The sequence below is a fragment of the Lethenteron reissneri genome, chromosome 38 (assembly GCF_015708825.2).
Source record: "Lethenteron reissneri isolate LAM-NWPU_2019-01 chromosome 38, ASM1570882v1, whole genome shotgun sequence".
Taxonomy (NCBI): domain Eukaryota; kingdom Metazoa; phylum Chordata; class Hyperoartia; order Petromyzontiformes; family Petromyzontidae; genus Lethenteron; species Lethenteron reissneri.
In genome coordinates, this window is record NC_083816.1 from 2,981,925 (window position 1) to 3,006,038 (window position 24,114).

General features: G+C 48.8%; 1 long non-coding RNA gene across 1 annotated transcript; it reads right to left on the bottom strand.

Annotated features, from left to right (window-relative positions):
* Nucleotides 1-515: 515 nt before the first annotated feature.
* Nucleotides 516-17,224, bottom strand: LOC133351705 (uncharacterized). The gene is made up of 3 exons (XR_009756214.1): nucleotides 16,775-17,224; nucleotides 14,648-14,842; nucleotides 516-836 (listed from the first exon to the last, which is right to left on the bottom strand). It is a non-coding gene; the product is annotated as an uncharacterized LOC133351705 (long non-coding RNA).
* Nucleotides 17,225-24,114: the final 6,890 nt, after the last annotated feature.

Genomic DNA, 24,114 nt, shown 5'->3' on the forward strand with positions numbered 1-24,114 from the left:
CATTTCCAAATCACTCTCTCTGGGCTACATTGTCTGGTAATAATACTTTCATTTTATATTGCACCATTCATGCCAATAGTTTCCTGTGCATGAATTATATATATATGAGGACCAAATCCCATATACACCCACTACCAAGCAAATAACAACCCACACTATAATGGCAAAATCTAAAATGGTTAAACAAATTAGGAAATGGCACAGAAAAGAAAGTCATTAACACAGATTAATGCGTGCGATCAAAAGTGTGATCCTCCTCATTGGGGCGACGTGTTTTCAGGTCTTCCTGCGCGTTGTTTGGCACGGTGTCCGACGTTTTAGCTCCACGCACTGGGAGCTTTCTCTAATTACCGATTCCGAGGAGGCTCCCTCCCTTTCCGCCCATGGAGCTAAACGGCGGACACCGCGCCGAGCATCACGTGGGTACGACGCGAATAAGCAATCGCAGAGCCATGCAGCAGCAAGAGCACAACCACCTGCACGGTGGTTGCTCGTCGGCAATTAACATGAATCAAACAGAGCCATTGTGTACCGAATTACTGATGGCACACTCGTGATATAATTGGTGTGAAATGTAAAAAAAATTGCCTAAAGTTATCAATTAAAATAAATAAACGTGCGTGACCATCGCCTTTGTGACGTGTGACCATCGCCTTTGTGACGTCGTGCCATCCCGTTGGTTGCGCACGGAAACTTCCGCGTGCGCCCGGCCTCCGTGTGAAAGCAGCACCTCCGGATCGACAGCCAGGGCACGTGCAGAGGACAAAAACCAAAACGCCTCGAAGTGGAAACACGTGGCCAGGAGGCGTGGCCACGCAGAGGCAACGACACAATGACTGCGGGTGCAGGGGGGGGGGTGTAAATGAGGAGGGGGGGGGGTAAAAGGGTAAGGGGTGATGGGGGGGTGTAAAGTAGGTGGGGAGGGTAACAAAGAAGGGTAACAAAGAAGGGTAAAAAAGAGGGGGGATAGAGAGTGAAGCGTGCGTACTTAGTCTCTTGGTGGAGCATTGGTGGAGCGGTTAGCGCTACGCTGCGCTACGAACCCGGTGACCCAAGTTTGATTCCCGCTCACAGCCAACACCGGTGATGATTATCTAAACCGGTCACAGGCCTCCCCTAGGTCGACTCAGCCTCAAATGAGTACCTGGTGTGGTGTGTAAACATCGCCACTGGGGAGATAAAGGCGGCTGGACGTGGTGTTGGCCACCTACCTCCTCGTGTGCCGTGCCGGCCTTCATAGGTGCTCGCTAAGAGCACTTGCCCCTACAGTCTGTTCAGGCTATACGGGGGATCTTTGTCTTTGCTTCGTCTCTTGCACAGGAAGGATGCATGGCTACCGAGGCAGCTTCCCGTTACCAGCTGTTACCAAGCTATTTCATTTTGCGCCCCCTCGTTAACATTTACTGAGCAGCAGTAACAATGGGATGCCCCCATTATCGCAGCTCTGCACGCTGCTGAACTTCGCTAATGTGTGATAGCAAAGGTGTGAGTGACGCTGCCGCAGGGAAGGAATGATCCAAAGCCAAGTGCACGGCTGCTCTTCACAGCATCGCGTTTATCCAATAAGAGGCCAAATACCCCGTAAAGGGACTTTCTAGAGCTCCTCATGGCAGAGGTCGCTTAACCAGCAATAGCGAGGGCAGGCAATTGCAGGTATGCACCTTTGTCCGTGTTTAAAGGTATACCCTGCTGGCAAAGGGTTTCCCTCGGTTCAAACGAATTCATATTTGGCAAAACGATGGCCTTGACTATTTGAAAAGTTGTAAATTGCCAAGCGTGTGTCGGGTTTTTTTTTGTTGAGGAGCAGGGCAGAATTGATGGCGTTCCTGTGTCGTCCATCAGTGCTGAGCTATGTCGAGAAGAGAAAGGTGGCGGGGGGGGTGGGGGCTTATTTAGCACCACTGCCACAATGCACACGGCACTTCAGGGACAGGCTACAGCCATGAGGGCCACCATCCTCTAAACCAGTGGTCCTTCTTAACCTAAGGTGCATGCATTCCCCGTGGGGCTGCGAGATGCCCTTTCTGGCAGTGCGAGACGTGGCCAGATTTTTTTTCGAAGGTAAATCATCGAAAGACAAAATAAGTACGGGCACGTAAGTACAACTACTTTGTTTCACTAAACTTATGCATCTATTAACATCGTACTTTTTGGATTTACGATTGAGGACAAAAGGGGTGCAAGGCTGCAGTAAAGGTTAAGAACTACTGCTCTTAACACTGTGGTCATCGAACACCACCACGGGCCAAATATAAACGAACGAAGAGCTCGTGTTCAGACAACAACAGCCAAGCAATGTTGTTGTGTCGGCGTGTGTTTGTCCAAAGCGACTGAGTTTAACACGGAGTAGTAATAGTAGTTTAACACGTAGTATTTGTAGCCTTTCGCCGACCAATATCCATAAATAAGGGTTTTTTGGGGATTAGATCGCGTTAATATAAATGCGTCGTTACACTCGCCGCCACCCGACACAGACACTTTGCGAGGTTTGTCGCGTGAATTAAACATGCCAATTAGTTACGAGTTCAGCACACCAGTGTGTTGGAGAGTAAACCCACAACATTTTCAATTCATCATAATGAGGCTGGTTGTAATTATCGGCGAAACGTCGTACTCGAATTGCAAATGTTGTGAGGAGTTTACTCTCCAACTGGCACGTTTTCTTTAGGTGACAAACCTTCTAAATTGTCTGTGTCGGGTGGCGGCGGGTTCCACAACACATTGATATTTACGCGATCTAACCCACAAAAGCCACCGAGTACCTTTGTTTAAGCCCAATGGGACTATGGCAGACTATATTTAGTGAGACGAAAAATCCTTCCACATCAGCAATTACCAAGCCTCACAAAAAAATCAATCCTAAGAGGGTCCTCCATTTGAATGTTTGACTATTTTCCATTACGGGCGCGTTTGGCTTCGTGAGAACCCGGAAAAAATCCACCAGGGGAGGGTGACCCTCTGCGCTGCGATGTCCTGGCGACACCTCACCGCCAAGCCCCGTGTCTACAACGCCTGGGACACCAATTAAATCGCTTACCTGGTTCGGTTTATAACCGAGGCTTCTCCGAGCCATAGGAGGGACAACTGGACGAGTTTGTTTCGAACTGGGCATCCGCCCAGATTCTAAAACCCCGGGATGTCAAGCAAAAGGGGAGTTGCATCAACACCGCACAAGATCAGACAAATTATCACCTCGGATCGTCTTGGTGGTACCCCCCCCCCCCTCCCTCTCAAGTAAAATCAACGCTGAGCATCTCCGTTGACTAAAACGAGCATTGGGGTGGCGCTCGTGGTTTTGCTGGCGGCCGTGAGTCGGCGTGGTCAATTCTGCTTCCCTTCTTTGCAGGTGGCCGGTGTATTCGTCGGATCAAAATGGCACGGGCGCAGCGCTGTGATTAAAACGCTCACTGCTGGCAAAGAAGGGGGCCTTCGTTAGAGGGCCTCCGGTGGTGCTTGGTCTATTCATCCACGCTGGCCAGCGTGCTGGAGGAAGTGGAGGGTTCCACACTAAAACCCCCCACCATATGTCACTCGCCACAAAGTGGTGCTCATTTTAAAGATTCCCAGAGGTATTATAAGGCCGAGTTTCCCCTCCGGCCAGGATTTGAACTCGTGACCTTGCACACACAGCATGGCTGAGCCGTGTTATATGACGTGAAATACATCGCAAGGCTGCGAGAAGGCCACCGGTTACTAAACGTAAAGCAAAGTTATGGCCACATAACGTCAAGCACGAAAAAAGTTAATATTTAAGTGGAAAGCCGAGTCATTAGCTGAAGACAATTGTGGATCATTGTTTCCAGGCGCAGTCATGCTGCCTCATCTGCCACCCCTTAGGCCACGAGCTTCAATTAACTTTTTTTCCTTGCTTACTGGGAAAGGCAGTTTCCAGGTTACAGATAGGTCAGCACTCACACAAGCATCAGCAGTCCCATTTTCATGTCAACGACGTTTTTGTTTTTTAACCAGGACGGGTTGTGGGAGCAGCTTCTGCTCATCCTGTCCAGATGTTTAAAGAAAGATTTTTTTTAATATTTACGATATAAAGATGAGACATCATCATCAATCAACCACGCTCCGTCTACTGTTGGACGAAGACCTCCCCAAGTCATCGCCGTCTCTCATGGTCCTACAATGTAACAATGCCCTCGAGTGTGCGGCCACGAATCCCAAACCATCGGACGAGATCCACTCTGCGTCTGAACAAACAATTGAGTGGATAACAACATCTAAAATTACGTATTGAATCTGCTGCTATTAGTGCGTACGAAAGAAGAAGGATGTAACAATAAAATATCGTTGCAGCCAACCAGGAACTGAAGCAGGGTCACTTGAATTATAGCTTAATGTGCGAGCCACCACGCCACTGCTCAACACAAAGACAGATAACCCCAGTATAGTCGTAACAGACTGTTGGGGCAAGCGCTGTGAGCGAGCACCTATAAATTTCGGGACGGCACACGAGGGGGTGGGTGGCCAGCACCACGCCCGGCCGCCTTTGTCTCCCCATTGGTGATCTTTACACCACGCCAGGTACTCATTTGAAGCTGAGTCGACCTAGGGGAGGCCCAGGAACGGCTCAGATAATCGCCACCATTGTTGGTCGTGAGGAGGAATCGAACTCGGGTCGCCAGGTTCGTAGCGCAGCGCGCTCACCTCTACGCCACTGCTCCCCGCACACATGCGCGTGTGCGCGCTGCACGCTCCCCACAACAGCAGCCACCGTTCGCCGTCAAGCGGCAGCGACGCCACCGTTGAACTCGTGCCAGGCCAGGTGCACTTCGAGGACATGGAGAGAGCCAAAGGCTACCCCCAGGTAGTAGGGTACGGAACACGACCCTCAGGTGTTACGGGGTTAAAGACCCCGGTGGCCTTACAGATGTCTCCTCTCGCGTGTTCCCCACCACGCCACGTGTAGCCCCACGCACACAATACACAGACACACACACAGGGCTGTGGTGGTGCAGTGCCGCACGGCTTTCGTGCACAAGGAAGCTCTGTTGTTTTATGGCGTGTGCCGGGACACGGAGATATGATGCCTAACAACAGGTGGCTAATTTGGCCATGAAACAGCACACAATGGCTCACTCTTGAGCAGCCTCGTGGGATGTCTGACATTCACATGCGGATATGACAGCCGGCAAAGCGTTCTCTGGTGGTGGTGGTGGGGCGGGGGGCGACACTGAACAGGACGGTGGACGCCATTCACACCTAGGCCCTCTCTCGACCCAACAAACACTGTCCCCACCAGTGGCGTAGTAGCTACATCATCAGCTCAGGGGGTGCGGCAATCGATTGGGAGGGGCCCCAATATTAGATTTGTCTCTTATAGTGGTTATCGGGGGGGGGGGGGCCCAACTCGTAGCTTTGGCCACCAGGGGGGACAAGGCACCCCCTACCCCCACGCAAGTTATGCGACTGCCCCCCCCCCCCACCTTGCCGAGAACCCAACGTCCGCGAGACGAAGACGCCGCAGCCGCAGCGAGAGACATCAAGTCACGACTGCTCCACGTGGCACCAACATGACGAGTTCGACTCTTTAATCTGTGCCTGTTGGGTCGCAAGACTCTCTCTCTCCTCTCTCTCTCTCGTATTCCGCTCGACGCTCGTAGGCGAGCGAGCGAGTTTGGCGTTGACAAGAACGCGAAACAAATGCGAGACGATCGATCGCAGTGCGGGCCGGTCATCCACACAGCAACGGCGGTGGCTTTTGGCTAACCATGGTCGATCACTGGCTAACCATCGACGGTCATTGGCTAAGCATCAACGGTCATTGGCTAACCATTGACGATCACTGGCTAACCATCGACGGTCATTGGCTAAGCATCAACGGTCATTGGCTAACCATCGACGATCACTGGTTAACCATCAACGGTCACTGGTTAACCATCAACGGTCACTGGTTAACCATCAACGGTCACTGGTTAACCATCAACGGTCACTGGTTAACCATCGACGATCACTGGTTAACCATCAACGGTCACTGGTTAACCATCAACGGTCACTGGCGAACGATGGACAGTTGCTGGCTAACCATGGCCAGTTGCTGGCTAACCATCATCGGTCACTCACCGTGGCTTTAGACTAACATTTGAACAAAGACGGTAACCGTATCGCGCGCTTTCAGATGGGCTTCTGTGGCCGTCTGGAACGCTCTTCCTTACGATATTAGGAAGCCACTGGAGCGTTGCACTTTTAAACCGAGATTCAAAACTAATCTCTTTAGAACTTCGTTTTGTGTTCAGTTTGTTGTCCTTCCTCCCCACAACTCAGATTAACACAGTTGGTTACGTACGGGGTGAAAGAAGTTCAATATATATATACATACCACACGATCAAGGGTCGAATTAAAATTGTGTAGGCCCCTGGGCAACAGGTACTTGTGAGGCTCCCAGTAATATTTTCAAAAGGAAAACAAAGTTAAAGAAAATTTAAATTTATTTTTAGAAGGCTAACAACAAATAAAATTCAGCATTCACAAATGAAATAACTTTTCAATGGCAGAGGCCCCTGGGCTGCACCCCCTAAAGCCCGTGCCTTAATCAACTACACACACTACGCTAGACTCTACACACCAAAGTTAAATACACCATATCGTACACAAACTACTATACACGACATTATGCACTACACACCAGAGGTGTGGACTCGAGTCATGTGACTTGGACTCGAGTCAGACTCGAGTCATGAATTTGATGACTTCAGACTCGACTTGGACTTGCATAACAATGACTTTGTCCCACCTCTGAGGTGTGGACTCGAGTCATGTGACTTGGACTCGAGTCAGGCTCGAGTCATGAATTTGATGACTTCAGACTCGACTTGGACTTGCATAACAATGACTTTGTCCCACCTCTGAGGTGTGGACTCGAGTCATGTGACTTGGACTCGAGTCAGACTCGAGTCATGAATTTGATGACTTCAGACTCGACTTGGACTTGCATAACAATGACTTTGTCCCACCTCTGAGGTGTGGACTCGAGTCATGTGACTTGGACTCGAGTCAGACTCGAGTCATGAATTTGATGACTTCAGACTCGACTTGGACTTGCATAACAATGACTTTGTCCCACCTCTGCTACACACACTACGCTATACTCTACACACCAAAGTTAAATACACCATATCGTACACAACACTACTATATACTATACTAACGTGAAAACGGATTTCTTTAGAACTGCTTTTTTGTGCATTTCTTTGTTGTCCTTCCCCGCGCACCTCCGATTAGCACGGTCGGCTACGCACGGTGCGAAAGAAGTTCAACGTGCATACACTGTGCGCACGCTCTGTCGCCGCGGCCCTCTGACACAGCGAGAGCGCGTTTACGTGCAGCGGCACGGGAGGGCGAGATTTGTCTCGCAAGGTGCCACAGCTAAGAAAATACAAACGTCGCCTCGGTACAGAGATGGGCCTCTGCACCACGTGACTTCCCTTCTTTGTGTGGCTCGCGCCTGCAATCGACGCCGCGAACTGCCATTCTGCCACTGATGGAAGGGTTGGAATACACCGAGCCACGAGCAGCAGAGCCCTTCCTCCATACCGTTCACCCCCCACCCCCCCCGAGCCAAGTTCCAGGAAAAAGGAAGGAAGTGGGAGAATATACTCAGAATGGTGGAGAAGGGGGGGGGGAGAATGGAGGAAGGGGTGGGAAGAGGGGTGGGGGGGCTGCGACCCTGGCAGGGTGGTGGGTGTCGGTACGGCGAGGTGCAGCGGCTATACAATTCCACCGTGTGCCGTCGTACGAGCCTTCATGTTTACTGGGCAACAACAACAACAACATAAATGTCATTTTAAAAACGGCACCTTCCGCTAAATGTACGGCCACACGTTGGAGGGGGGGGGGGCTGTGAGGTGACCTGCGTACGGTAGTGCAGCAAGTAGGATGCTGATCTATCTTTCGGTTTTGTTTTGTTTACATTCTCGTGTGCATGAACTTTCTCTGGGTACCCCCCGGTTTCCTCTCACACAACACCAAAAGAATGCTCAATAAGGAATTATACAAACATCCCCAGCAGGAAGGATGTTCCTGAATAAGAATATTAATACTCAGCCGATAACCTTCCTGTGTAAATAAAAGGACCGGTTGCTTTTCCGAATGCACACCAAATCTGCTCTGTAGATGCGTCGATGAATCACAGTGGCTGATGCAGATATTCATTCATACCATGGATTGGGAATTTAGTATCGGTTTTTTTAATGCCTCGATTTTCAGACTCACTCGTAATGGACTTGCACAGGCCGATTTTCACAATCTTTATACTGGTAGGAACCTCCTGGTTACACCAGCCCACAAGGGCATTATTGTGTCCGTCCGTTCGTCGTGAAGGGAGGGGCTGGGTGGGGAGGGAGGGAGGGGCTGGGTGTGGAGGATGGGGAGGGTGGGAAGGGTGGGGCTGGGTGGGGAGGGGAGGGTGGGGAGGGAGGGTGGGGGTGGGTGGGAGGGGTGGGGCTGGTCACCCCGTGGTGCCCTTATAAAACTCAACGTTTAACCTACTCACGCCGGCTTGTGCCCGCCCTCACAGTCGGCCATATTTGCGAAATACACCACGCCGCCGTTGACCCTGGCCATTGACCGAGCAACCCAACGTTCCTACCAGCTCCCTCCGCAGGAATGTGTTTTGCGCACACTGCATTAATTAGCTAACCGTCTCTCTGTCACTTTCCCTTTGCACTAAGGGGTACCTGCTCTTCTCCTGCTGCTCGTGAATGCTGGAATGGCTTCGTTTTATTGAGGTTTTAATGGCAGTCACATTTCCAACCATCTGTTAAATGTGGAATTCTGTAGACCGATGTCTCCTTACTCTTTGGTTCTTTCGGTAAAGTCACGTAGGTAGAAAATAAAACAAATCATGACGTTTCGGGCGCAACACAAGCTTCCGTCATCAGGTGGGAAAGCATGGTCTGCTGCTGAGGCAGACTGTTTTAAAAGGTTTGAAATGGGTGTAGCTCAAGAGTTATAAAGAAGTGGCCGGGGCTAGTGATGTTAATGTGAGAAATTAGCATGTAACTGTAAGCTAGGAGAGCGGCCTCCTAGACAAGGGAATGGAAGTGGCTATGTTAATGTGAGGCATTAGCATGATGTTAATGTGAGAAATTAAAGGGCACGGAAGTGGCTATGTTAATGTGAGAGATTTGCATGTAACTGTAGAAAAGAAGGAGAAGAGCGGCCTCCTCGACGAGGGAGTGCAACTCAACAGGTGCAATCCGAAGGGCCTGTGAGTATGAGAGATCTAAGAGAGAGGCATAGAGAGAGAGAGACAGAGAGTCGAAATAACAGCTGACATTTGCAGGTTGGATGGAAACATCACAGTCAGTTAAGACTTTACCTGGTTAATAACGTCCTTCCAATGATTGCTCAGTTTGTACCCATCCTCTCGGTTGAAGTTGTGTCTGTGTTTATATATCTGGATGGCTTCATTAATGAATCTCTGAAGGTAGCCGGTAGGTTTGCAGAGTACCTCCGTTTTGGAAAAAATCTATTTCGTGTGAGCCCACAGCGTTAAAACAATGATCGGCAACGGCAGAGGTATTGGTCCTACCGCGTTTCAGATCTGCCTTGTGTTCATGGACGCGGTCTGACACGTCGTTTCGTTTCCCCAATGTAACTGCTGCCAAAACCACAACTCAGTTTGTAGACACAAGGGTATTGCATATCAGGAATCACATCCTTTACATATGGGATTAAATCACGGATTTTGTGTACCATATTGAAACGAACCTGGATCTTGTGTTTGTTTAAGATTTTGCGAATCTTTTTGGTAACCCCTGTTATGTATGGTAAAGCGATGATTTTGGTTGGATCCTCAGAAGGTTGTCTCCGCATGGATGGGGAGACAGCTTTGCGGATTGTACGGTCCGAGTATCCGTTCATCCTGAGGGCTTGATGTACGTGCTCCAACTTACTGGCTAGGTGGTGCTGGTCGGAGATGCAACGGGCCCTATGGTGTAGTGTTTTGAATATCACAAATCTGTGGAATCTCTCCCAATGCTACCTAAATCATACCCTATACGTGAAGAATACCACACACCCAAGCAAATTCCAACCGGGCTTCCCATCAGAGACACCAAAATATCTCTACTCGGGGGTTGTTTTACGGTAAACAATGACATCGGACCATAAAGTCGGTCATACCATCACAAAACGTTATATAAGGAGCATTATTGCCATGTTTTGTGCTATTACACTTGGGGGGTTGTATGACGATTATTATAATCGCTTACAATTTAATTAATTGTAACCTCCTATATGTTACAGCAAAGAGAGCGTTGGCAATGTTTACCTCAGGATGTGTTGGGGGGGAAATACTCTGCTTCTGTGGAATTTTCGAAGGGTAACGGCTGATTTTTTTAAATTCAAATATAATGTATGTTTTGATAAACAATGAAATAAAACTGCTGTGAAATGCTGTGAAATGTGTGCTACTTTGCAAAGGACTTCTCATCACGGAGTGTGCGCATCGTCACCCCTCCTGCACGCGTGTGATAATGTCAGCACGACAAAATATTCCTTATTTAATCAAACTAAACACAAGCACTGCACAATTATCGTACCGTGCGTGACCTTAGCTGCTTGGGTTTATTGCTAAAGTTACAATGCGGGAATAGGCCAGGTGCTTTGGGGATGTTCATGCTACGCTGCAATTAAAAGCACGGAGCCAAGCAATGTTGTAGATCCTGCGTTCAAATCTCAGGTTTGCAGCGGAGATTAAATGAGCTCTGAAAGAGTTGTGCGTTGTATGGTCTTAGCCTGATTACCAATGACCTTCCATTGAGTAAAGATTTATAGAATTTAGATGTTGGTCTTAATACCTACTTAACTAGAATGGTGTTTATTATTGTCATTATGTTTGTACCTCGAAACAAAAACAAACAATCAACAACTCCCTGCTCTTCTAATTTGCACTTTTGCAAGGTCACGATCATCTTTGATCAGATGTCTGGCCAGCGTGGAAGACAGGGTCTAATACAAAACTAAACTATTTTTATTTTACCAAGTCAATGCCCACTGAGCTATATCGCTCTTTTTTAGAAGCGACTTGGCCACAAATGATAGCTCAACGAAGCGGCTTATCATCATGTGTACATTTATAGCAACCAAATCTTCTTATTACCTATAAAAGGCATTTTTTTTGTCTATATGTCCGTCTGTCTGTCTGTGTGTCTCTCTGTGTGTGGACGAAACTTGCGAAGGATTTGGCTCGCAAACCGTGGGGTTTATGTTTAAAAAAAAGTAATCAGGTACCACGCCATAAGCCACGTGGTGAGCCAGCGCTATTCCATTTTTCCATCCGACAAATTTAAAGTAGTTAAATTAACTATTTTGTGCTATTTCTTATTATTTATGTATTTCCTTACGTCGCTGCTCACATGCGTCAAAGCTGACCGGGGTTGCCCCTAGCAACGCACACGCCTTCGTTGGGGAGGGGGGGAATTTCTCTTTCGCGTTAAAAATGCACACAAAAAACACACAACCCTGAGGGTAAATTTTTCAAAGTGTCATGTCCTCTTCTCCCCCACCCCCATCCCAATATGTGCACTTACTCCGATATGGTCGGTAGATACTAATATTATAGCGCTTAGATACTATTTTTGCAGAGTGGCCGGGGGGATGGTGGGTGGAGGGTGAGGGTAGCAGCTCAGCCCCAGCCTGCCAAGGTGCCACCTCGGCCGGCTGTGCAATCTAGGCGAGGCTGGGGGCTCTGCACGGGACTAGGCCTCACCATGGCAATGTTAAATAAGTACTATTTTCTTGCTTCTTTCGCTAAACTCACGTAGATAGAAAACGAATATTAACAAAATCAATTTGGAAATACTAAAATAATAATGTGTGTGTCTAAGTCCATGTGTGCGTGTGAGTCGATGTGCGTGTCTGCGTCGATGTGTGTTTGTGTAAGTCGATGTGTTGGTGTGTGAGTCGATGTGTGTGTGTGAGTCGATGTGTGTGTGTGGGAGTCGATTTGTGTGTGTAAGTCCATGTGTGTGTGAGTCGATGTGTGTGTAAGTCCATGTGTTTGTGTGTAAGTCCAAGTGTGTGTGTGCATTTATATGTGTGTGTAAGTCCATGTGTGTGTAAGTCAATGTGTGTGTGTAGGTCGATGTGTGTGTGTATTGACCTGGTCAAGGCCTATGATACCATCAGTAGGCCTGGGCTCTGGATTGTTCTTCGTGCTTTCGGAGTCCCTGACCCTCTGCTCATGATCATTAAGGACCTTCATGATGGTGAGCGGGCCCAGGTAAAACTATGTTGCTGGGAGTCAGAGCCATTCCCTGTACACCTTGGGGTGAGACAGGGATGTCCTCTGGCTCCCACATTATTTAACATCTATTTTGACCACGTAGTTCGTGAAGCCTTCAATAGCTGTACCGGGGGAATTTCCATTTGGTACAGATATAATGGGAGGCTGATCGATGCCCGGGTGCGGTAAAGGGATGGCTCCCTATTGGTCAACCACGTTATTTATGATTTGGTAATTGCTGCTCATTCAAAGGAGGAGTTAGAGACACTTCTGCTGAAACTGGAGTGTGCCACTAAGAGGTGGGGCCTTACCATCAGCCCCACCAAAACTAAGCACCTGCCTGGGTATTTTGTGCCATCGGACGCTCCACCCCCACAACTCCCAGGCAGTGATGGGGCGGTTGTGGAGAGAGTGGAGAGTTTTCCATACCTGGGCAGTGTGCTCATGACCAGCTCTGGTTTGGCAGCGGAGGTCTCACTCCGAATCAGTCGAGCAGCATTATCTTTTGTATCGCTGTGTGGAAGCTACCTGGTCTGTCACTCCGCACGAAGCTTCGAGTTTTCTCGGCCACGGTTTTAACCTCCCTTCTCTATGCTTGCAAAACGTGGACCCCCTGGTGGAGCATCTTCACCGGTTAGAAACATTTAGGCTGGCCTGCCTACGAACCATCCTGGGTTTAACCAGGCTGGATTGTGTGAGGAGCTCACAAATCCTTGAAAGATCTGGGCAAAGTCCCATCGGTGAGCTCCTCCGGTTGGCAAGGCTGCGTTGACTGGGTCATGTAGCCCGCATGCCCAGCCACCACATGCCTAAACAGCTTTTGTTCAGCCGGATCGATGGGGCTAAACGAGCGCAGCACAGGCTAGAGAAGAGATGGAGTGATGTGGTACAGGAGGACGTGGAGCTGAGTGGACTTTCCGATGACTGGTACCAGCGGTGTCAAGATCGGCCTCAGTGGAGGAGGCTCGTGAAGGACGCTACTGGGCAGTTGGAGGCCGTTGCCCTCCAACAACAACGGAGGGCGGAGGAGCGACGCTCACAACAACGAGCGGAGTGCCGGGTGGCTAAAGCACAGCAAGTTGGCACAGTAGGGGGCACAGGTGGTGCATCAGCCAGTCATCTCAGTCAGTCAACCCGTGGCACCTGGGTCTGCCCCGTGACCTCCTACCAGCGGGCGTTCGACAGTTCACGTGGCCTCAAGGTGCACATGGCCTGGCACAAGCGTCGTGGTGATGTCACCGCCACTTAGTGGCGAATGGCGGTTGTTGTTGTTGTTGTGAGTCGATGTGTGTGTGTGTAAGTCCATATGTGTGTGTGTAGGTCGATATGTGTGTGAGTGGATGTATGTGTGTGTGTGTGTCTGAGTCGATCTGTGTGTGTAAGTCCATATGTGTGTGAGTCGATGTGTGTGGGTAAGTCCATGTGGGTGTGTGTTAGTCGATGTGTGCAAGTCGACGTTTGTGTGTGTGGGTCGATGTGTGTGTACATCGATGTGTGCGTGTCAGTCCATGTGTGTGTGTGAGTCGATGTGTGTGTGTGGCTCTATGTGCGTGTGTGAGTCTGTGTGTCAGTCGCTGTGTGTGTATACGTCGATGTGTGTGTGAGTCCATATGTGTGTGTTAGTCGATATGTGTGTGTGTAAGTCAATGTGTTTGTATGTGCATCGATATGTGTATGTCGATGTGTGTGTGTGCAAGTCGATGTGTGTGTGCGCGAGTCGATATATGTGTGTGTCAGTCGATGTGTGTGTTAGTCAGTGTGTGCGTGGTGTGTGTAGACAACTAATATTTCAAAATGAAGTTTGTACATTTTAAAATAATTTCTGTGTCTAAGTCCAAGTGTGCGTGTCAGTCGATGCGCGTGTCTGCGTTGATGTGTGTAAGTCGATGTGTCTGTGTGTGTGAGTCAATTTGTGTGTGTGAGTCGATGTGTGCGAGTCGATATGTGTGTGTAAGTCGATGTGTATGTGTGTGGGTCCATGTGCGTGTGTGTAAGTCGATGCGTGTGTACGTCGATGTAAGTCCATGTGTGTGTCAGTCCATGTGTGTGTGTGTGTGGCCTCAAGGCGCACATGGCCTGAAACAAGCGTTGTGGTGACGTCACCGCCACTTAGTGGCGAATGGCGGTTGTTGTTGTTGTGTGTATAAAGTCGATGTCTGTGTGTGTGTAAGTCGATGTGTGTGTGTATCTTTTTCGCCGGGGCAACGCCAGGTACTTCCCGCTAGTACTCGCAAGGCGTTTTTCAAAATGTGGAGGGAAAAACCGGAGGACCCGGAGAAAAATCCCCTCGACCATGGGGAGAATATGGAAACTACAAATATACAGGCGTCAAGGTCGCGATCGAACCCACGACCATTCTGTACACCAGGCGAGGTAGTTAACATCTCGCCACCACGGCGCAAACATACCCTCGAGAGGGAGCTCCAAGATAAGTCGCTTTCTTTTCTTCCAGCAGCAGTAGCGTGAGCGGACAATTGCAGGGCTGCTCCTGGAGCGTCCCTCGTGCGTTTTTTTGACCCTGGAAGGGATGCTGGCGGCTTGGAGTCGACCCCCGGCTGCGATTCAATCTCGCAGCCTCGTGCCCTGCCCAGCGGAGCACGCCGCTGTCACGTCGCAGGCCGGGCCGGAAAGCACACAAGCAAACAATAATGAAATTAAAAGAAAAAAAATTTATTGCTTAAGCTATATTTACATCTTTCATTATTTACATTTTAGCCGGGGGGTGGGGCAAGTCTCGATTACATAATTTCACATCCTCAATTACAAATGCGGTCCTCTTAGTGCGACGGCGGATTGCGTGGCGCGCGCTGAGCTCACTCAGGGCAGCCGGTCCACTCGGAACGCATGGCGATCGTCAGAGGGAATATAAATCACCGGGGTGAAGCTGCAGTGGGTCTAATTGCGAAGGGAAATCCTGCGTTCATTCACAAAAGTGGACTGTTCATTGAACAGATTTAAAAGGTGCGCTGGGAGCCTGTGCGTGTGCCTGCTGGGGATTGGCACACTGCTGTGACGAACCCGCGACCCGAGTTCGATTCTCGCTCACGGCCAATAGCAGTGACGTTTACTTGAACCAGACCTGGGCCCAACCCCCCTAGGTCGACTCAGCATAAAATGAGAACCCGGTGCGGTGGTGTGTAGTAAACATCGCTAGCACTGGGGAGACAAAGGCGGTCGGGCGTCGTGCTGGCCACCCACCCCCTCGTTTACCGTTCCGTCCTTCATAGGTGCTCGCTCACACATGGGTGCTCGCTCACAGCACTTGCCCCAATAGTCTGTTAAAGGCTATATGGGGGACCTTTTGGGTGATGCCATGTAATGACCTGGCCAATATTTTGTTGTGATACCCTTTACCATGCGACGTAGCCGAACAAATTAAATTATGACAAAGTCGAAGTGTCTAACAACGCCATTTATTGTTCTGTCTCAACGGTAAGTTGAAGAACAATTCTCACGAATAAATCAAAAAACTTTGCACGTGACACTTCGCTTGACACCGCGTCAAGCATTTTGTATGTAGGTTAAAGCTATTTTGCACCATACGTAGTCAACCGTGCTAATCCTGCCGTGAAGAAGAGCCATTAGCCCGCAACGTGGCCTAATGCATTCCGTGGATGCGACTGCGCTCTGGAGTTCAAGAGAGGGGGATTCGAAGCGTCCAAGGCCCTGTAAATGCATGGCTAGGGACATGGATTGTTCGCAATGTTAGGTTCAGAATTACTGAAATGCTTTGATAGCCTCGAGAGAACGGACTCTCAACCATGGGCCCCATATGCACGGTCACTGGCAAAACAAATAGAACAGAAAAAAAACGTAAAGCCACGCAGTGGAAGCAAGGAAATATGCACGCTCGACATGACCCAAAGAGAATAGAGAAACATATGCAGTGGGGGGTGGGGGGGGGACAAAGACAAAGATTCCCCCGGATAGCCTTAACAGACATTTTGGGGGCAAGTGCTGTTAGCGATCACCTATGCAGAGTGGAATGCACGGATCTGAGCCGTTGCTCATCTCTTGAAGCGTCACGGGCTGCTTTAAAGCACGGCGACTCGTGCGCTGTTAGGGGTAGAAGGTGTCCGTAATTGATCATGAGCAGTACCCACAATGCCACGCAAGCCTTCGTGGAGTTCAAACAATGACAACAGTTAAAGCGTCTCCCGGATCAAATACACGAAGGCAATGGGGATCACCGCATTTATTGCTGATTGTTTCTGCGTGGAGATGCCACTTGACTTCGAGTTATATTAACACGAACATTCTGAAATGTTTGTATTCCCCGTGTATTGATGTAACACGTCTCTGTTCCAACTAAATTTTTTTTTATAGCGGAAGATGCAAAAAATATATACATACATTTTGGCGGGAAAATTTTCATTCTGTTTTTTCCAATAATCCTGTTAAAACTGTATGATTTCTGAAGTCGTGTTGATATACGGTATCTTACAATATTACACATCTTACAAAAACAAAATTACAAAGGTCTCCCGTATAACCTTAACAGACTGTTGAGGCAAGTTCTGTTAGCGAGCACTTACGAAGGCCGGCACGGTACATGAGGCGGTGGGTGGCCAGCACCACGCCTCACCAGTCTCCCCAGTGGCGATGCTTTTTTACACACCGCACCAAGTACCCATTTGAGGCCGAGTCGACCTAGGGGAGGCCCAGGACTGGGACCGGTTCAGATAATCGTCACTGGTGTTATCTGTGAGCAGGAATCGAACTTGGGTCGCTGGGTTCGTAGCGCAGCGTGCTAACCGCTACTCCACCGCTCCCCACTTCTTACACATGTAGTGAGTCATTCAGAGACACTATTTAGGAGGCAACAACATTTAGTTTACATTTAGGTAACACCGTTACTCACGGGACTAGATACACCTATCTCTCACACTTGTTACACACGCGACCGTAATACACCTATTCCTCTCGCATACGGGATAACTATAACTGGGTCAGAGCAGCCAACGTGCTGTCTGACCCACGTAGCACTTGAGTTCCTCTTCACCTGCAGACAGCCCCAATACGTGATCGGAGCTCCCTTTTATCCTTCTCAGCGCGGCCTGGCTCCACCCACGGCCGCGCCTACCTCTGGAATATTCCAGACGGTTCCAGGCTACGCGACACCTGTTCCCTCTCTGGCTCTGCCCTTAAACACGCCCCCTTCGATAATTCTCCAGACGTTTCTCAGCTACTCTTCCCGTGTCCCCTCGTTCACCCTTGGCCCACATTACTCACCCCTGCCCATCACGTGCTTAACCCGGTGCCGGGGTGACTCATCTCCACATGCCCCCCCCCCTACCGCCAGCTGCCCCCACCACACTCCCCCAGTGACCGACTCTGTGGTGATTCCCTGCGGCGCTGGTGGTGGCTGCAATCCCCTACTCTGTCGGTAGGACTCATCTGGCTTCCTCCTGCTCGCACCCAGTACCATGCCCCTAGTGGCCACTGAGTGGTACTGCACGGTGTGTGAGCCTCTGTGCCCGTTTCTACGGCACTGGCCACTACGCGCCGTAGGGATCTATTTAACATCACTACACACACACACGGCACGTAACATAACGAAACAGGTGATTGGGGGTTGTTCAGCCACTAAAATGAAAGCCCATTTAATACATGACATTGGAGGGCCCATTCAGTGATGGATTCAATGTTACTTCCTTTCACTGAACAAACCCCCGCACACCGATGTACTCCAACCGTCTTTGTTTTATCGGTGTAGCGGTTCACACACTCGACTTGCAATCCAGAGGTCGCTTATTCCATCTCCCAGTGTAGCGGTTGCTACCATGGGGCCCCCATTTATTAAATCCCCCCCCCCCCGCCCAGCGGTACAGACAGGTTCACCACGGTAAATCGCTCGGCAAGTCGCGTATGTATGTGTGTATCTTGGACTTCTTTCGCACCGTACGTAGCCAACCGCGCAAATCGGAGGTGCAGGGGATGGACAACAAACTAAACACATAGAAAGCAGTTCTAAAGAAATTAGTTTTCAATGGAGACGTGTGGTGGGGTAAAGTTTGGGTACTCCCACTTCTTCCATGAACCTATTGGACGTCTGTGAAAAAGAGCTTCATAGCTCATCGGATTCTTCCAGTCTACATACATATTCAGATTTCTGACCAAGACGTCTGGCCAACGTGGAAGAGTAGACCAATGTACCATCTAGATGGGGCCTCTCCAGAGCTCTGTCGAGTGGAGGCCCTTCCGCCAGCAGTGGTGTGAGCGAGCAATCACAGGGCTGAGCCTTTAACATTTTTTTTTCCACTACATTTGCTCAAGCGGCACACATTCCAGGATACGCGCACGCTGCGATGAAAGTCGGTACTGTGCAGCGTGCATGGCCCCGGATGAAGTGTACATATGAAAACAATATGGAGGGGGGGGGGGGGAAAGCACGGCAAATTCTCATTATCAATCAAACGGTCAGGTCCACGCACACCAGAGACGATAACAACACTGATGTCACTGCCGTTGGCCCAGCACTTGCGGTCTCTTGCCCTTTAGACGCGCGCATCAATCACATTTCCATTCCAATAAAAAAGTTGAATCAGACTGACGGTTAAAGCGCATCGGAGACCGCCGCTGCATGAAGTGTTTCGCGATGGGAATTGTTGCACGAAGCCTCGCCCCCAACAAAGGGATTTCGAGGCGCGTAGATGCGTCAGGAGGAAAGGACTCTTTAAGCCCAAATTAAGTCTCACTTCAGTACGCACAAAGTGATTTCCACAAACGAATCACACGATACCTTGCTGATGATCTCGTCCAGGAGCATGAATGGTCATCACGCATACTCCGGTTATCCTAACAGCAGCCGGCTTTTGGCTGGCCATCGAACAAACGCGGTCACCGCATGGCGTGCTTTCAGATGCGCTTCTGCGCCCGTCTGGAGCACTCTTCCTTCCGGCATTAGAAAGCCCTTTTAAATCTAGATTGAAAACTCATTTCTTTGGAACTGCATTTTGTGTTTACTTTGATGTTCTTCCGACGCACCTCCGTTTAGCGCGGTTTGCCTACGTACGGTGCGAAAGAGGTTCACCATACATACACATACGAATGAAGTGCGTTGCGAACACGTCCATCATCCAGCCACGTGGTCCAAGTGTCCCTGTACTCGAATGGGCATGGGGCGGTGCTCGTCTCAAAATGCTACGATTTCTACATTCCTATAACAGGTTCCCATCTCTCTCCGCAGCGTAATCATTATCAACTTCTGCACATCATTGTTATTTTTACCACAAATATGACCGTGAAATATAGGCTTGCTACCTGTCCTGATTTTCCCAGGCAATGTCTCTTTGCGAGGAACACTGTAAGTCTTCCCAGCACGTAAAACAAATCCTGACTTGTGTCCATTGTGTAAAAGACCGCGAAACTCAAGACAACGCGGTTATAAGAGGTTATTCCCTCTCGTGGAAACTGAGATACTCACCTTCCTGTAATATGACCCGGTGAGTTTTGTTAACTGAGAGGTGGAAACCCTGTCACACAAGGGTGCTGGAGCAAGTAGACCCTTGGCTGGGACGCGATCTTGCAACCCTGCGAGTGTCTGCTGATCACCGTAGTAATAGTTCCTGGAGGAGCAGACGTATTCGGGAGAAGGTTATACATTCCCCAAATCATCGGCGTGCGGCAAACGTCACATCGGTTGTGCAAGCGTAGCACGTGTGAAGGATGACCGTTAGCATAATCGAAGCCTCATGACGGAGCCAAATGTAGGCGTCAGGAGCAGTGTTGATATTACAGCGATACAGTGTAGACATGACAGAGATACACTCCGCTGCTTCTGACGCAGTTATCTGGCGTCACCACCTCAATGTGAAATTGTAGTTTGCTGCTCTGCATCGACATGAGCCGCACGAAAGACGAAGAAGATGGAGCCAAAGATCTAAATGTTTCCCATCTCAATAGAGCGTTCCAGCAACGCGCTAGACTCCACACTTTGGATGTTTGATCACTGTTGACTTGGTTATACTTGTTTAATCATTTATTCGTATAAAATCGCATTCTGAAATTTATTCAAGGGGGGAATGAGCAATAAAATGCAGTTTCCAATGCGTAGCCACCCGTTGTTTCCATTCACTTTTTTTGTATTCGCTAATTTACGACTTACAAAAATTCCTATGAATCTCACATCGTTTCTTCGCCTTTCATTTTTGTTGTTGATGCAAACCTTCACCAACTTTCACGAAGGCCATCAACTTCACTTGCCAGCGCCGATCACGGAGGATTTAATGCATTCCCAGAAAGAGTTCAAGTTTGAGGGCAGCACCAAAACGCCTCAGGATCTCTTCAAATAAACTAAGCTATTTTTTATTTTGCCAGGCAAGGCCCACTTGAACAATATAGCTCTTTTTCAGAAGCGACCTGGCCACAAATGATAGCTCAACGAAGTGGCTTATCACGTAGAAATTTATTGCAGCCAAATACTCTAAAATGCGTGATGTTGATTCTAAATGTGGAGGGAAAAATCGAAGGACCCGGAGAAAAATCCACGCGATCCCGGGGAGAACACACAAACTCCAAACATACAGCAGGCGTCAGGGTCGGGATCGAATCCACGCCCTCCTTCATACCAGGCGAGGTAGTTAACATCTCACCACCGCAGCTCCCCCGATAATAATAATGTCAACCGTCAATGATTCCGCATCAAACTTTGGATTTTATCATAATATATCATCGCCACAATCCCCAATTCTCTTCTTCTTAAAGGCAACCCTAATACTCGTCCTAGAATGGAGTGATACGAGACCTGCAATGCTCTTCTTGGTTCTTTCGGTACCAAGAAGATGAATCCCTGCAGTCACGAAAGCTTTAAATCAAAACCTGCAATGCTGTTTGTGTAGAATGGATCGATTATCATTGTAAATTAATGTCTTTGTGCTGTACGCCTTTTGGCGTCCTCTGGTCTAACACCTTTTGAGACTAGGCTTCAAAGAAAGCTGTCTCTGGTGTGGACCAATCAGTTTCAAAGACAATGCATTGATTATAAGAGTATGTTTTTTGTTTGCATTCTGACCACACGTATTGTGGTTAATGCAGACATGATTCCTTGTACAAGGTTTCAGTTTGGTGTCTTAACATCTTAACACCTGTTTTGTTGCCGGAAAAATTGTGAAAACCTATTCTCATTGTAAATTAACTAAACATTGGGGATGCTGGAGGATTGTCACATTCCGAGGTACAAAAAAACGCCGGACGCGTCACGAGAACAAACCTGTCTCAAGACTGACAGGCAAGGAGCTCAGGTAAATGTATCGTCTTGGGTGGTGTGTGTCATGACACAACTGACAAAAGTGGACGCTCATTGTCCCGATTTCCCATGATATTAGCGACCTCAAAAAACGGGACAATCGTGGGAATACCAGAACAAGTGGCAACTTGACGCTGCCTGGGCCCTGTGCAGTCACGATTCTCTCCTTCCGCGCTACTTACCTTGTACTTGAGATCATTCAGCAGTGGATAGAGAACGACCGCTATTGATGGAGTCCACTTGATTGTGTTGCACGTTTTGTTACAGAGAGACAGACGACTTCTACTCAAGCGCTCTGCCACTTCTCCCTGGGTGCTGGAGTTGGGACAGTGATTAATCAAACAACCACGACTCAATGCAATCGTCGAGAGAGATCAAACTCGTTCCGCGGGTCCGATTAGCCATTCAGTCTGTACGCAATTTGAGCAGTAGCTGCACGTGACTGGTGGTTGTTATTTTTCTGCAATCAGAATTCGGGGATTCGACTTGAGACGAGGCTATCTGCACTGAAGCGCAGCTGTGCGGCAAACAATGGAGTGAGACTGTACGCCATTGGCAAATGTGTCTTTATCATGCATCGATACAAAAAAAATAAACCTGTTGTGCAGGAGTTTTTTTTAAACAGTGTAATTTTTAATCATCGGTGCTGTTAATCGCATTCATTTTATTTCAATTACTTCGCGGCAGAGGATTGTCCTCATGAAGTGCCAGTCGCTATGCTTTGATCATGTTGCGCGAGATATTTAACCACACTTCCAGTGGGCCCCCTCGGCGCTGCGGTCAGAGCACTGAAGCTCATCATATCGTGGTCAATAAAATAAAGACTAGTTTGTGGAGGGTTAACAGTGCTCACTGGTGGCGAGATGTTAACTACCTCGCCTGGCGTGCAGCAGATCGTGGGTTCGATCCCGACCCGGACGACCGTGTATTTGGAGTTTGCGTGTCTCTCTCTCTCCCCGTGGTCGCGTGGATTTTTCTCCGGGTTCTCCGGTTTTTCACTCCACATTTAAAATCAACATGACGCGTTTTGAGTATTTGGCTGCTGTGCATTTCCACACGATACGCCGCTTCGTTGAGCTATCATTTGTGGCCAGGTCGCTTCTGAAAAAATAACTATATAGCTCAGTGGGCCTAACCTGGTAATAATGAAAAAAAATATGGTAAGGTCCTCACCATGCGAAAGTGAAATTGACACCGCTGGCTAAAGATTAAAAGCGGAAAAGCACGCTGCACCATTTCGCATTTGAGCACGGATACACTTTTGACTGGGTTGACTTAATACACTGAGGCTTTCTACATTGACGCTTTCAGTCCTTTGTTCAACATTTTAAAGCACTAATGAGACAGTGGACGATTGCCCCTTGATGGAATTGACGAAGCACGTGCGCTCATAAACACGACAATGTGTGTGTGCGCGCGCACGCGTGTGTAGATTGAGATAATACGTTTTTTTTTTTAAACAAGGAGAGCTGAAAGGGAAGGCTCGCTGTTGGGCCTGAGTCCCATTATATTATCAGCTTGTAAGGATCTGCCCCGTCTCTCTGGGTAATTGGGAATTCCGGGGATTTGACATCTATGCGGAGCTTACCACACACACACACACCATTTGCTTCCCATTACACACAGTGACAGAGAAAGAAAAATCCGTGATTTTTTTTTTCTGCGTGCTCCTTCCCCGAGGAACACATACGTACTTCCTCCAGACACCAGCAAGCTCAAAAAGCAGCGAGCTCAGGGAAGAATGTTTAATTTCATGGATTTTTTTTATACATTGTTACATTTTCTTCGAGCGAAACTGGCCGTGAGTTTGTAACACTACACAGGAACACTTGAAACTGGGAGTGCTATTCCCCCCGTGATGGCTTTGGCCCTGAAATTCGCGCAGGCAAAATGCCACTGACATTGTGGGGGGACACTGGGTTGTTGTGATTCAAACAAAGGCGACGACGTACGGCAATGAGCGCATAAAAGCCACCGACTCCTCTTGCGGACACACCAAGAGTAGGGTTGTCACCTCTGAGTTACAACCCAATTGGACATATCACAGGAGGAAGATGATCTCACAATACAAGCAAGCGGAGGGGGAGCGTAGAACTACATATGCATCCATTGTCTTCCTCCTGTTCCGCCTCTTCCACCTCTTCTTCTTTCCTATGGCTGATGTAGTTGCAGAGCAACGACGATATTCAAGTTGTCAGGCCCAGGTAACCGCGTCAAGAGCACTGGAGTGGTTCGCTGCGATGTTTCCTTCGTATTTGTGGATCGGGCATTGCGTCGTTATACGTTGTACGGTCTGTTTTGGATGACCACAGGAGTGCATTGGAGAGCTTTTAATTTCCCCTTAGCGCATCAGGTATCCGCATCTGACATAGTTCGTGCGGATGCGGTTTAGGGTGGGCCATGATAATGCATTGTCTTGAGTGGTCGTGGTGTATGATTACACAACTGTTGAGAACCGGGGCTTTTACTATCGTGCGAAGAGGACTTGCATACTTCACAGGACAACTACCTGAAAACTGAAAAAGATGATCCTGGATAAATCAGGACAGGTGGCAACCCAAGCAGAGCTTGACAATAACGCCGTGCTTTCGGCTCGACCCACCGCAGCACAGCTTCTCGGCTTCGTAG